The 16,581-nt window shown below is 41.0% G+C and overlaps 1 protein-coding gene and 1 long non-coding RNA gene across 11 annotated transcripts in view; one reads left to right on the top strand and one right to left on the bottom strand.

Annotated features, from left to right (window-relative positions):
• Positions 1-16,581, bottom strand: part of otofa (otoferlin a) — a 547,981-nt gene that overhangs the window by 312,741 nt on the left and 218,659 nt on the right. The gene's annotated exons all lie outside the window — the stretch shown is intronic.
• Positions 7,382-11,139, top strand: LOC138737643 (uncharacterized). Its single transcript, XR_011341102.1, has 4 exons — positions 7,382-7,422; positions 8,191-8,321; positions 10,467-10,619; positions 10,985-11,139. It is a non-coding gene; the product is annotated as an uncharacterized lncRNA (long non-coding RNA).

Genomic DNA, 16,581 nt, shown 5'->3' with positions numbered 1-16,581 from the left:
TTGCTGACTTCATGGCCTGAAAATTATTTTTAATGAGTAAAGGACGTGGAACAGATGGGATGAAGTTTGTGCAGGATTGAGATGATGAGGCTGGCTGAGAAGATGCGAAGAAATAAAACATTATTATGGGCATGAGTAGGATTGCAGGAAGACCAACAAGGTTCCATAGTTCATGACTCTATTCACTCTGAAAATACTTTCCAGCTTTCAATTGGTGAAGTGCCTTGAATACTTCCTGAGTTATCATTAACATAAAAGACCCCCATCACTCTGGTCATAACCTCTTCTCGCTGCTATCTTTCGGCAGAAGGCACAGAAGCTTGAAGACCAGCATTATAGACGACACTTTCCAAGATCTAGTATTTCCCAATTTCAAAACGTGTCATCTTCAAGAAAACATGAGCGATGATGTTTAGAATTTCTATCTTATTAATCCAATAACCAAATTTTGTAGATGAAGCTTTAAGTAGCTTTAATTTGTTGATAAAAATGGATAAACATTTTACATTGAGATTTTCCTGACAATGAATAAACAACGCATACTGTATAATGATATTCAACTTTAAACAGATAAGAAGAAATAGATGAAATAATATGAAATTAAGATGAATTAAAAGAAAAGGATCTCAAGCTCACATCTGTGTCATGATTCTTCGAAGAATGAGATGAAAACTCTCGCTCCACTCGAATATTATGACATAGGTTATCATAGTCTCTATGGTAACACGACCAACAATAATTTTTCTTTAAGGGATAGGCACAAAGTTAACTACGAATCAAAAACAAAGGTTTTAACCTTTATAAGCACCTCAAGAACCGTGTCTTTCCAACAGCCATCAAACTCTTGAACCTCCTCTTGTTAAACTAATCAGGTATGATTTTTAGACTGTAATATCAGGAAAATTGCTGAAAAAATTAACATAATTTCTGCTCATCTGGCCGTTCATACTAGGCACCTTTTTAAACGGCAAGTACCTGAGTGCAACAGTCCCAGTGGTTGGACGAGCAGTAGAGTGGATGACCGACAACAAATTTTTCTAGTACAATTTACACTGCACGCTTCCTCCAAAAAGTCCTGCAGGATAAATCACGGTGCAGGAATTGGCTCAAAATTTCTGTACATTCTTTTTTAGACTGCCTGTATAGTGGCAAAATTCTTTGATTGCAAGACCTGCAGTCTTAAAAACTATAAGGGACTACTCTGACAGCACAAAAGGACTGACTGCACATATTGCCAAGCTACTTATTTTTGCACAAGGATAACAGAGAATATTTATTATCCTCCTCTTTTTTGTATTTTTGAGATAAATCAAACAGCCTAGATTGATCAGCAAAAGAAAATGACGATAATCCCGTTCTATCTGCTGGGCTTGGAACTGGAAATAGAGCTGTTCAAGTGATTTATAACATGGGTGTAAAATACATAATTAAAAAAAAATGAAATCTTAGATATCTGTTTTGTTATAAGCTACACTGATCTTCTATAAGGGACAGAAGTGTTAGAAAGACCCCAATCTCAGGATGCCTCAATAGTCTACAGTCAAGATTATGTTTCTAAGGCAAGTGTAAACAGGATGTTGCCATCTACATTTTGTGTAGATAAATTAACAAAGAGAGGAGGAAGTATAAAGCCACAGTTTGTTGAGAATACAAAAAGGAATTGAAAACATGAATGAGAGAATAATATCACAAATAATGTTAAACACATCATCTTCTGTCTTCATGCATTATGAAGCACATTTATTTTTTTTAGTGGAGTAAATGAAAGGAAGAAAAATATCTTCTTAATGAACACTTTCTTGATCTGTTCTCCAGAGTGGAACTTTGCAGCTTGCATTAAGTTAGGTGGCATGGCCATGCTAAGGATTTAGACCAGTGGTTCTCCATTCATATACCACTTCAAGTAATCCCTATGCCCCAAGTGCTCTGTGATTAGTAAGGGATTGCTTAAGGTGTTATGCAAGTGCAAAGGGAAGGTTGAGAACCACTGCTCTAGACCGAATTGTTACTGAAATATTTTGCTTGAGAAAAATTTTCATTGGCCTATTGCCTGGAGTTATGAAACCGTGCTCATAACGAGTCAAATAGATACAATTAAAACAATGGTTTTCAAACTTTTTCTTTCCACCCATATATCACCTTAAGCAATCCCTTACTAATCAGAGAGCACCCATGTCTTAGCGAATGCTTAAAGTGGTATGAGAGTGAAAGGAAAATGGTTGAGAACCACTGCTTTAGACAATACTATATGAAAATATATAAATTAGAATTAGTAGGAGATCAGAATGAGATGAAAGTATCACTCCATTTTCTTATATCCGTGTGCTCATCTCGGAGACTTTTAGATGTTCTCTATTATGCCAGCATCCACCATCACCTCCAGTGATGTATTCCAGGCACCCACCACTCTGTGTGTAAGAAAAAACTTACCTCTTATCTCTCCCCTAAATCTTCCACCACTCATCTTAAGCACGTGTCCTTTAGTATTTGCTATTGTCACCCCAAGAAAAGGGTGCTGGTGGCCTCTCTCATCTTTTCCTCTCTCTTATTTACTTAAATTAAATAATCTTTCATACTTTGTTGTTCCAAAGAGAAAAATCCTTGTGGTTAATGTTTCTTCATAAGGCATGTTCTCCAATTAAGTGAACACCCTGGTCAATCTCCTCTGTGCCTTCTCCAAAGCTTCTGTGTCCTTCCTATAATGAGGTGACCATAACTGGGGGGAATAAATAAATAATTATTCAACTGCATGATAGAAACTAAGCGTAATTACACACTATGCGCTTCCAAAAATCAATTTCCATCCTAGTGAAAAATGATTGCTTGAATGTGTTGTGCCAATTTTTGCAGGAACATGGCATCAGGAGGGTAAACGAGAGGAAAGCATCTGGTCCAGATAGAGTAGCCAGCCAAATATTAAAAGCCTGTGCTGACCAACTTGCCAATGTATTCACAACGATCTTCAACATCTGACTTTGGCAGGCTGCGGTACCTACCTGCTTCAAACTGGTGTAAATTGTACCCGTGACCAAGAATATTGTGGCAACTGGCCGATGGCATGTACATCAACAGTGATGAAGTGCTTTGAAAGACTGGTGTCAAAGAATATCAGCTCTTGTTGAGCAGTGATATCAATCTGTTCCAATTCGCCTATCATTACAACAGGTCTACAGAAGATGCCATCTCACCAGCTCTACATAAAGCACTGGAACACTGGACAGCAAAGATGTAAAGCTGTCCGTCAGGATGCTCTTTATCAAATACAGCTCAGCACTTTAGACCATCATCCCCTCAAAACTGATCAGCAAACTCCAAGACCTGGGACTCAACACCTCACTGTGTATTTGGATCCTGAATTTCCTCACCTTCAGACCACAGTCAGTGGGAATTGATAAGCACATCTCCTCCTCAATCTCTACCAGTACCATATCACCACAGGGCGGCAGATGTAGCCCGCTGCTTCACTTGTTATACTATGACTGTGCGGCTCAGTACCACAACAATATCATTGACAAAACGCTGATGATACCACAGTAGTGGGTTGTATAAAAAAGGACGATGAGTAAGCTTACAGGATGGAGATTGAAAATTTGGTCGAGTGGTTCACCAAAAACAACCTCTCACTCAATGTTACCAAAACCAAGAAGCTGATTGTTAAAGTTCAGGAAGGAAAAACCAGAGGTATATGATCCAGAGGGGGATCAGAGAAGGAGAGGGTGAGCAAATTTAAGTTCTTGGGAGACGCTTTCTCGGAGGACCTTTCCTGGACCCAATACACCAATGGCATCATGAAGAAAGCACGTCAGCACCTCTACTTCCTTAGGAATTTGCGGAGGTTTGGCACAACATCAGAAACCTGGCAAATTTCTACAGAGATGTGGTGGAAAGTGGGCTGACCGGCTGCATCACAGTCTGGTATGGAAACACCAATACACCTAAGCATAAAGCCCTGCAAAAGGTAATGGACACAGCCCAGGACATCACAGCGAAACTCTCCCCATCTCTGATAAAATCTGCAGGGAACACTGCTGTCAGAAAGCAGCAGCAATCATCAAGGATCCACATCACTCAGCACATGCTCCGTTTTTGCTGCTACGTCATGAAAGAGGTATAGATGCCACAATACTCATACCATCAGGTTGTGGAACAGCTGCCACCGCTGCACCATCAGATTCCTCTGTATGTAAGTGGTAGAATTAATGGGGGTGAGGAAGGAATTTTTGGAATGTGGGGGTGGGGGGGAGGTGTGGCAATTGTACATGGGTGTTTAACAATTACAAGCACTGAGTGGGCTGTAGATTCTGTGCTGCACATGGACTGTGAAAACATTTAATAAAAACTGCACCAAAATAAGCAGAGCCAACGAAACACCAGAACATCAACCGAATTGTACAACCCAGTATTTAATCTTAATTGGGAAATATTAAATTGCTGTAAATGCATAGTCATTTGTAGGTTAGATTAAAAAAATACTTCAACTGTTGATTTACAGATGGACTTGCTGTAATGTATTGTAATACACACAAGGTCAACACAGTTACTGACTCTAGTAAATGGGGGACTGGATACAAAAGCCCCAAATGTTTTAACTATATTATTTTTCAAACCATTAAGTGCAGCAAAAGATCCATTAATAACACGGTAAAGCATTTACCCATTTAAACACTGTGGGAACTATCAGCAACAGATCTATGGGCCTGGTAAAGAAGACCCAACCACTTAGATGCAGAGGGGGGCTGCAGGTCAAGTTGAGACGCTGGGACCTGAGGCTTCCACTCCCTACCATCCTCCTGGCCAAATTATGGTTCCTGGAGAATAAATGATGAATTCCAAGCCAGACTTCAACACCAGAGAGACATCAGGGAGTGCTTCACAGAAATGTGGCTAAACGCAGACATGGTGCTAAAGACCAAGGGCTACACTTCCATTGTGCTGACCGAACAATGGCACCTGTAAAAACCAGGAAAGGCAGCATTTGTGTCATCATTAATTCATTGTGGTGCACAGATAGGACAGTCATATCCCAGTCCTCCTCCCCTGACCTGGAACATCTGGCAATCAAGTGTCACCCATTCTACCTGCCGAGAGTTCACCGCCATCATCCTCGTCACAGTGTACATGCTGTCCTAGGCTAATATCAAGCTGGCACTGGAGGGAGTGAGCACTGTGATAAACAGCCATGAGACAGCACATCTTGATACCTTCCTGATCATTCTGATAAACTACCACCAACACGTCATAAGCGAGACCAGGGGAACCAACACACTCGACCACTGCTACACCAACATGAAGAATGCATACTGACCACTTCAGTAAGTCTGATCACTTGGCTGTACTACTTCAACTGGTGTACAAGCAGTGTCTGAAGACCACAGCACCAGTGGTGAAGACGGTGAAAGTATTGTCAAGAGAGTCAGAGGAGAGTCTGCAGGACTGCTTTGAATCGGTGGACTAGAATGTTTTCAAGAACTCATCCATAGACTTGAATGAAAATGTAACAGGTGTCACCAATTTCATCAAGACCTGCTTGGATGAGTGTGTGCCCACGATCAAATACAGGGTGTTCCCCAACCAGAAGCTCTGGATGAATCAGAGAATCACAAGGGCGTTCAAGGCCAGGGATCAGGATCTTTATAAGAAGTCCAGGTATGACCTGCAGAAGGCCATCTCAGTGGCAATTCCAGAGGAAGCTAGGGACAGAGACACGTCAGCTATGGCAGGAAGTGCAGGCCATTACAGCCTACAAAGCAAAGGAGCACTACAGATGGCTGTAATGCTTCACTACTTGAGGAGCTGAACACCTACTATACCTACTTTGAGAAGAACCACCAAACAGTGCCTACTAGAATCCCTGACAAGGTTGAGGAAGGACCCTGTGGTATCTGTCTCTGAGGCCGATATCAGAATATCATTCTAGAGGGTAAACCCTCACATCAGGCCCTGACAGCATACCTAGAAATCTGCACAAACCAACTTGCCAGAGTGTTCACAGACTTTTTCAACCTCTCATTGCTGCAGTCAGAGGTTCCCATTTGCTTCAATAGAGCATAAATCATCCCGGTACCCAAGAAGAGTAGTGTGAGCTGCCCAGTAGCACTTACAGCTACTGTGATTTCTGCTTTGAAAGGCTGGTCATGGCCAGAATTAACATGTACCTAAGAAAAATCTGGACCCACTACAATTCGCCTATTGTCACAATCGCTCCACAGCAAATGCAATATTGCTGGCTTTCCACTCAGCTATGGATCACCTCGAAAACAGCAATTCACACACACGGTTGCTCTTCATAGACTACAACTTGGCCTTCAGTATCATTATTCCCTCAATACTGGTCAAGAATCTACAAATTCTAGGCCTCTGTACCCAACCCCCACCCCCCTGCAACTGAATCATTGATTTTCTCATTGAAAGACCACAGTCAGTACAAATTAGAAACAATGTCTCCTCCTCACTGATCATCAACACAGGTACACCTCAAGGATGTGTGCTTATCCCACTGCTCTACTCATTATACACCCATGACTATGAGGCCAGGCACAATTCCAATGCCATCTAGAAGTTGGCCGATGACACCACAATTGTCGGCAGAATCACAAACAGCAATGAGGAAGTGTCCAGGAGGGAGATAGATCAGCTCGTTGAATGGTGTAATGACAACAAACTCAATGTCAGCAAGACTAAGGGGGTACATGACCCAGTCCTCATCGAGGCCTCAATAGTGGAGAGGGTCAAGAACTTCAAATTCTTGCGTGTCAACATCTCTGAGGATCTGTTCTGCAGCCTTCACATTGATGCAATCACAAAGAAGGCTCACCAGTGGCTATACTTGGTGAGGTGTCTGAGGAGATTCGATATGTCACTGAAAACACTCAAAATTTCTACAGGTGTACCATGGAGAGCATTCTGACTGGTTGCATCACTGCCTGGTATGGAAGCACCAACTCTCAACATAAGAATAAACTCCAGAGGGTTGTTAACTCAGCCTGTGACAATACAGGCCACAGACTTCACTCTTTTGAGGACATCTACATGAGGCAGTGTCTTAAAAAAAGCAGTCTCTATCCTCAAGGACCCCAACCACGTAGGCCATGCCCTCTTCACTCTGCTTCCATTGGGGGAAAAAAAGGTACAGGAAAGAGCCTAATGATGAACACTCAACAGCACAAGGTCAGCTTCTCCCCCCCCACCATCAGATTCCTGAATAATCAGTAAACCATAGACACTGCCTTACTTTCGTGCACTATATATTGTGAGTTTTTTTTAAAGTAGTAATGCTGTAAGATGCTTGTAATATGAATATTGGCATTATGACGCTGCCATAAAACAATGAATTTCATGACTTGTTCATGACAATAAATTCTGATGTTTTACTCCCTTAAGGACCTCTGTACATGCAACCAGTCTGTGACAAGAGAGGTTCAGGTAGAAAATAGGAATTCATCAAACATATTTCTGGGCACATGCTTCAGAATGTTTTATTCTCAGGATTATTACGATGGGCATAAAGCACCATGAATTTCCAGAAGCATTCTTTATTGCAATCAGAATTTTGCTCAAATAATTTGCGGATGAATTTCACGTGTTCACAATAGTGAGTTGCACTGCCTTTCTTGTCCTATTTTGAAGCAGCAGCACAAAGGTTGTTTTGGAAAATGTCTTGCTGCTTGGTTCCAAATAGGTTCAATTATATTAACATATTTTGTCAAAGTTAAATATGACCTTTACACAAAAGGAAATGCACTACTGTAGAACCATCACCATCTCCACGAGGGCACTTGATGGGAAAAGATGAAGGCACAGAAGAAATTTGGATACATACACCAAGTACACTAGTAAGAATTGAATGCATTAATTTGGCTCCATTGTAATTAATATCATCAAGTATACATAAATGAGTCCTCTCTTGACAGAGTCATAATGAGACCCAACATACGCTTGAGGATCAAGATCTCACCTTCCCTCTGAGATTATCATATCCTTCCAGACTCTATATCAAATTCAACAATTTCGGAATGATCACTTTCTTGATTTGTTTCAGAACTGGTCAGCTCTGCTGTTGTTCATCTATCATCAGGAACAGTTTTTCTCTCTCCAGTGCAATGTCACTTGCTCAGCATTGCCTGCTACTCTGCAATTTACTGTTTTTATCTTATGCAAGGGCTGTAAGCAACATTGTTTCCTAAATTTTAGATACACCTACTTTGGAGGACATGAATCCTTGTGAATTCAGGAGAAGGAACAGAAATATCATGGAGTAAGTCATCATTAAACATGAGGAAGTGATGGAGATCCTGAAGTCCCCAGGACCTAACCAGCCATAGGTGAGATAAAAGAGTAGTGGAAGATAGTGAATATTGGGCTTTTAAGAAGGTGACTAAGAATAAACTGGAGAACTACTAGTTAGTGAGCCATACATTAATGGTGGGAAAAGTAATGAGAGAGATTCTGAGAGACAGGATTTATTTTCATTAGAAAAGGCAAGGAATTATAGGGATAGTCAGCAGGACTTTGTACATGAGAGGCCTTGCCTCACATTAAACCCTTTGAAAAGGTGACTGAGAGGATGGATAACAGCAGGGTAGTAGAACCTGTCTACATGAACTTCAGCAAGGTTTATGACATTACCTTATATTGTAGACTGGTGTGGAAGATAAGATCACATGATATGCAGGTTGAACTAAATTGGAACCAAAATTTGGCTTGGTGGAAGGAGGCAGAGATGGTTAAGGAAGAAAGTTGCAGATGCTGAGGAACTAGAACTATACACAAACGTGCTGGAAGAACTCAACAGGTCATGCAGAATCCATGGAAAGGAATAGGCAATTGACATTTCAGACTTGATTCTTTCTTTAGGATTGCCAAAGATCAAGCAAATGCCCAAATAAAATGGAGGTGGGCAGGAGAAAAGGGTTATAAATTATAGGAAAATGCCAAAGAGAGGGGAAGAAAGGAGCTAGCAGGTGAAAGGTGGAGTGGGTAGAGGGTTGAGAAAGATGATCTCTGACAGGAGGAAGGTAAGGAGGCCGGAGGAAGTAAAGTGTAGGTTTTTGGCCAGGGAAGAAGAGGGAAAGAAATCAGATGAGGGAAAGCAAGTGGGAGTGGTGGGGGAGGGGGGGGGAGAAGAGAGAAAATAGAGTGGGGAGGGTTTACTGGAAATTGAAGGTTGATATCGATACTGCTAAGATGGAACTTTAGATGTTGGCCTCAACCTGCAGCATTGTGAAAATCAGCCTGCAATGTAATAAAACAAACAGCAGAGCCAATTAAGCTTTCTTTATTCAACCTTGTAATGCTAGTGGGAGTGAGGGGTACAAAGAAAGAGTTCAGAAACTCATTCTCTACACTGAGCCCCACTCAAAGCATTTTTATACACATTTGGGCAGGGGTCTGCATGAAACCCTACAAGTTTCACACGAGTTTCACACAGCTGGCTATTCCGGTTTTTATAATATGTTCTATTGTGGTGTCTGTCGGCAAGGTGGCAAAAGCAACATGACCTTGGTGTTAGTTATCATCTCACCACAGAAAAGGGAAGGTCATGTTAGAAGGCAGTCATATTCTCACTTATGTTACAAGGCAACTATATTCTCATCCAATTCATTAACCGTTTATTAACCCCATTCATTAAACATATTCTTTCACAGCATGATGCAATGGACAGATATGTCATTGAGGGAATGGGAAGTGGAAATGAAGTGGCTGGTTGCTGGGAGATCTTTGCTGTTGCAATAACAATGATAAGGTGCTCAACAAAGCAATTCCCCAATCTGCATCCAGTCTCCCTGATATACAAGAGGCGACATCGGGAGCACCAGATGCAGTAAATGACCCCTACAGGATGATCCCACAACCAGACATACCTTTCCCTCACCACTTTGGGCAGGGATCATTCTCTCCACGACTCCCTCAGTTCAATACAACCCGTACTTTAAACATGGACTTCTGTGTTCACACTGTTTCCATGGTATCCAATAATTGTTCCAAAAGCTTCAATTGTTCGACGATAAAAGGAAAATTTGGGGGTGGGCATTTTAACCGGTTAATTTCACATTGCATAATTGGTTTAGCTGTCTAAAGGCTTGAAATAATTTCTTCTCAGTACTCATATGATTCAAAATCTTGGTCCTGATTAGACAATTAACAAGTCAGTTCCCAGTAAGCATACCTGGAATTAAATACTGCACTACATAATGCCAATTAGTAATATTACTGTATTCAGATTGAGTTGTAGCTTGAAAACATTTTCACTTTTCTGTATGAAAATCCTTAGTATGATTAATATAAAATTCACCAACATTTTCAAGAATAGGCAGTGGAGGTCAGCTGGGCTTTTAATGAACTTAGCCTCTAAATTAATACTTCAGGCAAAAAAATAAATGTTTGTACTGTACATATCATTGTAAAGCCAGGTGATGGTGGAAGTGCAATATTTGGGCAAGCTTGAACCTATTCCTTTGCTACTGCAGAATAATAATTCCTCCAGTTCTTCCTATACCCGCAACACAAGCTTTGAACACCTTCCATTGAACAAGAAATTTTGCAGATGCTGGCGTTGAGTGCAATGTACAGAAATGCTGGAGAAGCTCAGAAGTTCACACAGCATCCGTAAGAAGTAAAAGGTAATCAATGTTTCAGGCCTAAGCCCTTCATGGAGAATAAGGAAAAACAGGTAGATGCCTGAATAAAAAGGTGAGGGCGAGAGGGGAGAAGGGAGAAAGGGCAAAGGAGAAGAGCACAGGTAAGAGGTAGGAAGGTAGAAAGAAAGAAACTGAGAAGCGATGGGTGAAGAGGGTAGAGGGCTAAGAAAGGTGGCTCTCCGACAGGAGAAGAAATGGAAGTGGTGGGATGCGGGGAAAAGGAGACAGAGGTGTAGGGAAGAAAGAGACTGGGGAAAGGAGTTAACAGAAATTGGAGAAGGCTGTATTATGCCGTCTGGTTGGAGATTTCCGTGATGGAATACAAGATTTGTTCTTCCCATTTGCAGGTAACCTTGATTTGGCAGTATGAGGCCATGGACAGACATGCTAATATGGCAGTGGTGTGTGGAATTGAAATGGATGGCCACTGGGAGGTCCTTGCTGTTGCATTGAACACCTGGGTCACAGCTATCACTTTAAGTTCCACAAATGATTCAAGTACTGAAGGACCTGTCCAATACTGATGCTAATAAAAATAAATTCAATGTTTGTCAGCATCAGTGGGGCAAATAAATTTGCATTATTGAGCAATCTTAGAAAGTTGGAAAAGAAAAAATATTAACTTTTGGCCAATGTAAATAATCATAAAGAAAGATGATTTAATGAAATGGAACGAGGAAGAAGATTATATTTCATTTAGTGCTCGATCATGAGGACTGGTATGAAACTGAAGACTGGAGCATACAGTAGCAATGGTTCTTCAGACCCACTTTATGGAGCAGATGGCCACATCTTCCCTGGCATGCCTTTTACAGTTGCGAGATGACCCGGTGTTCCTGAAACGTTTAAGGCTGGGACTTCATTCTTCAGGTTAGTGACCAAGTTGAAATTATCTTCAGCCATGGGATGCACCACTGAGAAGGTGAACTGTCATGAATTGTAGGATTGGAGTGTGCATTTTCAATGTCCTGGGGTTCTTAATGCACAGGCAAAGGTAGAAAGGGCATTGTGCTTTATGCTATTATTTCTCAGGATGGAGATATGAATTGGGTTTGGAAAAGAGGTTGCAGTTGGGAGACTGAAACCTAAATTTGGTAATAAGAGAATATGCGAGAAAGAAATGTCCATCTGGAAACTGGAGAGTTTGGATGTTGAGGATCTGAAGAAAAAGGAAAGACTCAGAATTTGTGGGGTGGGATGAAGCCTGTGGGAAACCACAGGTCATGGGTGAGAGCAAAGAGGAGAAAAGGAATAATTGGATAGACCAACCAACTGATCTTCCTGGGGATGGGTTGGGAGTGTTGAGTGCTCCTTCTTTTTCCAGACTCCCAGAGATACATCAGTGTAAAGCATTCACAGATCCCCTGTGATGGCGGGAGAATGGGAGAAGTGTGGGATACGTGCAGAGCACTTCCACTTATAAGGGAAAGGAATGGTGCGTAGCATCCTGTTCTCCTTGTTTGGGGAAGCACATGCTCCTGGTGACCTTGCAGGTGGTAAATTCCCTCTAGCTGCTAGATTCGTGAAACTTGGCAAATTGGTGTAAAAACTACTCTTCAACAGCACCCTCATTAAACCATTCAAAAGGGCTCACATACAGACTTCACTGAAATTGGAAGAGATGGCTGAGTAAAATTTAAACTTTGTACATAATCCAAACCACCTGCTATCTTGGGTTTAAAATGATCCCTGTTTTTTGGTCAAATCTACCAATAAATTGGTTTACTGTTCACTTCATGCCCAGGACTTCCCTGGTAAGTACATAATATTAGTTTTTCAACCAAAAAATACTGGCCTTTCTTGTGGGGGATGATTACTGTTTTGGTTCCAAATGTATGGAAATAATTATAGAATATACTATTCTTTATCCCAACATCTGCAAATTTAAACAGAGTTAGCTGTATTTGGTGTGAATGGAGGAGAAAGCAACCTTGTTATAGTATCATGTCACAGCACCCCAAAAATAACAATTTAATAATGATAAAGAACTTTGTTTAAAGAACTTCCTCACTTGTATACAGTTACCTCAGTTAAATCTGGTTCCAATACAACACAATATTCATTATTGTCAGAATGTGAGAATAGAGAAATATTCTTCATGTTGTAAATAGAAAAAAAAACCAAGAGGACAAGACAGGATACAAAACATGAGTCTTTACCCTGATTAAAATACTTCCTCGTATTTCTAGGTACATTGGAGTATATGTGAAACTCTGTGATAATCTTGTTCACACCAGCAGATGATGAACTCCTCAAGGGTGATACCAAAATTCACTGTTATAGTTTCATACATAGTTCAAAGTTCATATTTATTGTCAGAATACATACTGTGCCCTCAAAGACACATTTGGGACATATTTTTTTCCTTTGTTTGACCTGTGCTCCACATTTTAAAATTTGTATTCAAACAATTCACATGTAATTAAAGTGCACATTCCAGATGGTATTCAATGTCATTTGTATATCTTGACCATATAGAATTACAGCATTTTTGATACATAGTTCCCCCCATTTCAGGGCACCATGATGATTGGGGCATTTGCATTCACGGATGCTTGTGATTACTCTGGTATATTTAAGTGCAGGTACAAGGCATCTACGCTTGCTTCTAAGCTTTTAATCTCATTTGGAGTGTGTAGTTGCTATTGTTCAACAAGGACCAGAGTTGTGCAAATGAAAGTCAAACAAGCCACTATGAGACTGAAATACAAGAACAGTAAGAGACATCGCCCAAACCTTAGGATGACCAAAATCAACAGTTTGGAACATCATCAAGAAGAAAGAGTGCATTGGTAGGCCAAGGAAGACCTTTACTGTTGATGGCCGAAGAATCCTCATCATAATGAAGAAAAATTCCCAACTGCCTGCCCGACAGATCAGAAACACTCTTCAGGAGGCAGGTGTGGACGTGTCAATGACTACTGTCTGTAGAAGACTTCAAGAACAGAAATAGAGACTACACTGTAATATGCAAACTACTAGTTAGACACAGAAAGAATGGCCAAATTACAGTTTGCCAAGAAATATTTAAAAGAACCTGCAGAATTCTGGAAAAAAGGTCTTATGGACAAATGAGACCAAGATTAAACTGTACCAGACTGATGGCAACAGAAAATTATGGAGCTGTAAAGGAACTGTCAAAAATCCATAGCATACCACCTCGTCTGTGAAACATGGCGTGGTTATACATGGTTGCTACAGCTACTGGTGATGATGTAACCGCTGATGGATGTATCAAAATGAATTCTGGGGTTAATAGAATCATCTTATCAGGTTCGAGCAAGTGCCTCCAAACTCATTGGACAGTGCTTCATTCTACAGCAAGGTAATGATCCCAAGCATACTCCTGAAGCCACATTTTTCAAAGCTAAAAATTGGAAAATTTTTGAATGGCCAATCAGTCACCCTATCCAAATCTAAGTGAGCATGCTTTCCATGTACTGAAGAGAAAACTGAAGGGGTCAAGCCCCTGAAACAAGCAGGAGTTGAAGATGGCTGCAGTAGAGGCCTAGCAGAGTATCACAAGAGAAGTTGTTCAGCACCTGGTGATGTCTATGAATCACAGAATTTAAGCAGTCATTGCATGTAAGGGATATGCAACAAATTACTAAACACAACTACTGTAAGATATGTTCCAATTATTAAGGTGACCCAAAATGAAAAGACTATACATAAAAAGTACTGTAATTTCTACATGGTCGAACCAAAGCATACACAATATCCCTGAATAAAATCTGCACTTCAATCAAGTGAATTGTATGATTACAAATTTAAAACAGTGGCGCTCAGGAAAATAAAGGAAAAAAAGTGTCTTTGTCCCAAACATCATGGAGGGCCCTGTACATGACATCACATACAGCCCTGAGGTTCTTTTACCTGCAGGCAAGACAGAATTACCACAAATTGGTAATGCAATATAAAAACTATACTTAACAGACAAATGGGAACAAATAAAGAAATGTGAACAAATAACTGCAACACAGAAAAAAAATCAATAAAGTGCAAGAGTCCTTAAATTAGTCCTTGATTGAGTTTATTGTTGAGGAATCTGATGGTGGAGGGGTAACAGCTGTTCCAGAACCTGGTGGTGCGAGTCTTGTGGCACCTATACCTCTGTCCTGATCATAGCGGTGAAAACAGAGCATATGCTGGGTGACATGGATCCTTGATGATTGCTGCTGCTCTCAGATGGCAATGTTTCCTGTAGATGTTCTTGATGGTTGGGAGGGCTTTACACTCAGGGGTATTGGTATCTCCATACCAGATTGTGATGCAGCCGATCAGCACACTTTCCACCACACATCTGTAAAAATTTTCCAGGGTTTCTAGTGTCACACCAAACTTCCACAAACTCCTGAGGAAGTCGAGGCACTGACATGTTGGGTCCAGGAAAGATTCTCTAGTATAGTGAGTCCCAAGAACTTAAATCTGCTCACTCTCTCCACCTCTGATCCCCTAATAATCACTGGATCGTACGTCTTTAGTTTTCCCTTCCTGAAGTCCACAATCAGCTTCTTGGTTTTGGTAACATGGAATGTGAGGTTGTGGTTGGTGCACCATTCTGCCAAGTTTTCAATCTCCCTTCTGTATGTTGACTCATCACCCCTAATTATACAACCCACTAACTTGTTATCATCAGAAAATTCATAGATGGTGTTGTCATACTAAGCCACACAGTCATAGGTATATAGTGAGTAGAGCAGGGAGCTTAAAAACTCAGCCCTGTGGTGTTCTGATACTGATAAAAATTGTAGAGGAGATGTTCTTACCAATCCTCACTGGAGGCGAGGAAATCCAGGATCCAATTACACAGTTGGGTGTAGAGTCCCATGTCTTAGAGTTTGCTGATCAGTTTTGAGGGGATGATGGTGGTGAATGCCAAACCAGTTGATAAAGAGCAGCCTGATGTATGCATCCTTTCTGGCCAGGTATTCAAGGGCTTTGTATAGAGCTATTGAAATGGTATCTGCTGTAAACCTGTTGCTATGGTCGGTGACAAGCTTCAACACCAGCCTTTCAAAACACTTCATCAATACTGATGTGTGTGCCACTGGTCAATAGTCATTTAGACAGGTTACCACACTCTTCTTGGGCACTGGTAGGATTGATACCTGTTTGAAACAGCTGGGTACTACGCCCTGCTGGAGTGAGATGTTAAAGATATCTGCAAATTATATTGACGTGGAAACAGGCTTTTCAACCCACTGAGTTTCTGTCAAGCATCTCTTCACATATTTCAGTTAACTTTTCTCATTTGTACAAAGGGACAAGGTGATCTACAGGGGCCAATAAATTACCAAACAATGTCTTTGTGATGTGGAAGCACTGGGGGGGGGGGGGGTGGGGGGAATGGTGGGGGAGAAACACACACAGTCACTGGAAAAACATGCAAGCTCCACACTGGGAACCAGGGTTGCTGGTGTTACGTTGCAGCTGTTCTACTCGCTGTGCCACCCCCATTGTTTTCATGATGTTCAAATCAATAGAACAGTAATATTGAGGAACATTGCCCATACCTCATATAAAATGTAGGCAAAGGCTTTTGGACTATCATTGAATCTGGGATCTTAGCTTGGCCTGATATTTCACTGGAAAGTGGACAGAATGTCCCCAGCACAGCACTGAAGAGTCAGTCTTAGTTTTAGTTCAGAATGACTTGAACCCATCGAGTCATCTGCAAGTGCTGACAACTGAACTCATTGAACACAAAAGTGTGCAGTTGCTGTGACTGAACCAGACAGACATCATCAGAACAAGACAACCACAAATTCAAAGGAAAAGTTGGGATGGCTGATAAAAGAGTCTTCCCAATGTTACCTACATTACAAGAACAAAGTTTGATGGAGAAAAAAATTGTTAAATAAAGCAAAATTATTCTATATACAAGTCTGATGATGAGAAAACAAAAACAATACTGGCAGGAAGTGAAACAATAGTAATTACA

Source organism: Narcine bancroftii, chromosome 6 (genome assembly GCF_036971445.1).
Source record: "Narcine bancroftii isolate sNarBan1 chromosome 6, sNarBan1.hap1, whole genome shotgun sequence".
In the NCBI taxonomy this organism is placed as follows: Eukaryota; Metazoa; Chordata; class Chondrichthyes; order Torpediniformes; family Narcinidae; genus Narcine; species Narcine bancroftii.
Note: the sequence above shows the minus strand (reverse complement) of the source record. Positions and strands in the feature narration are given on the sequence as shown.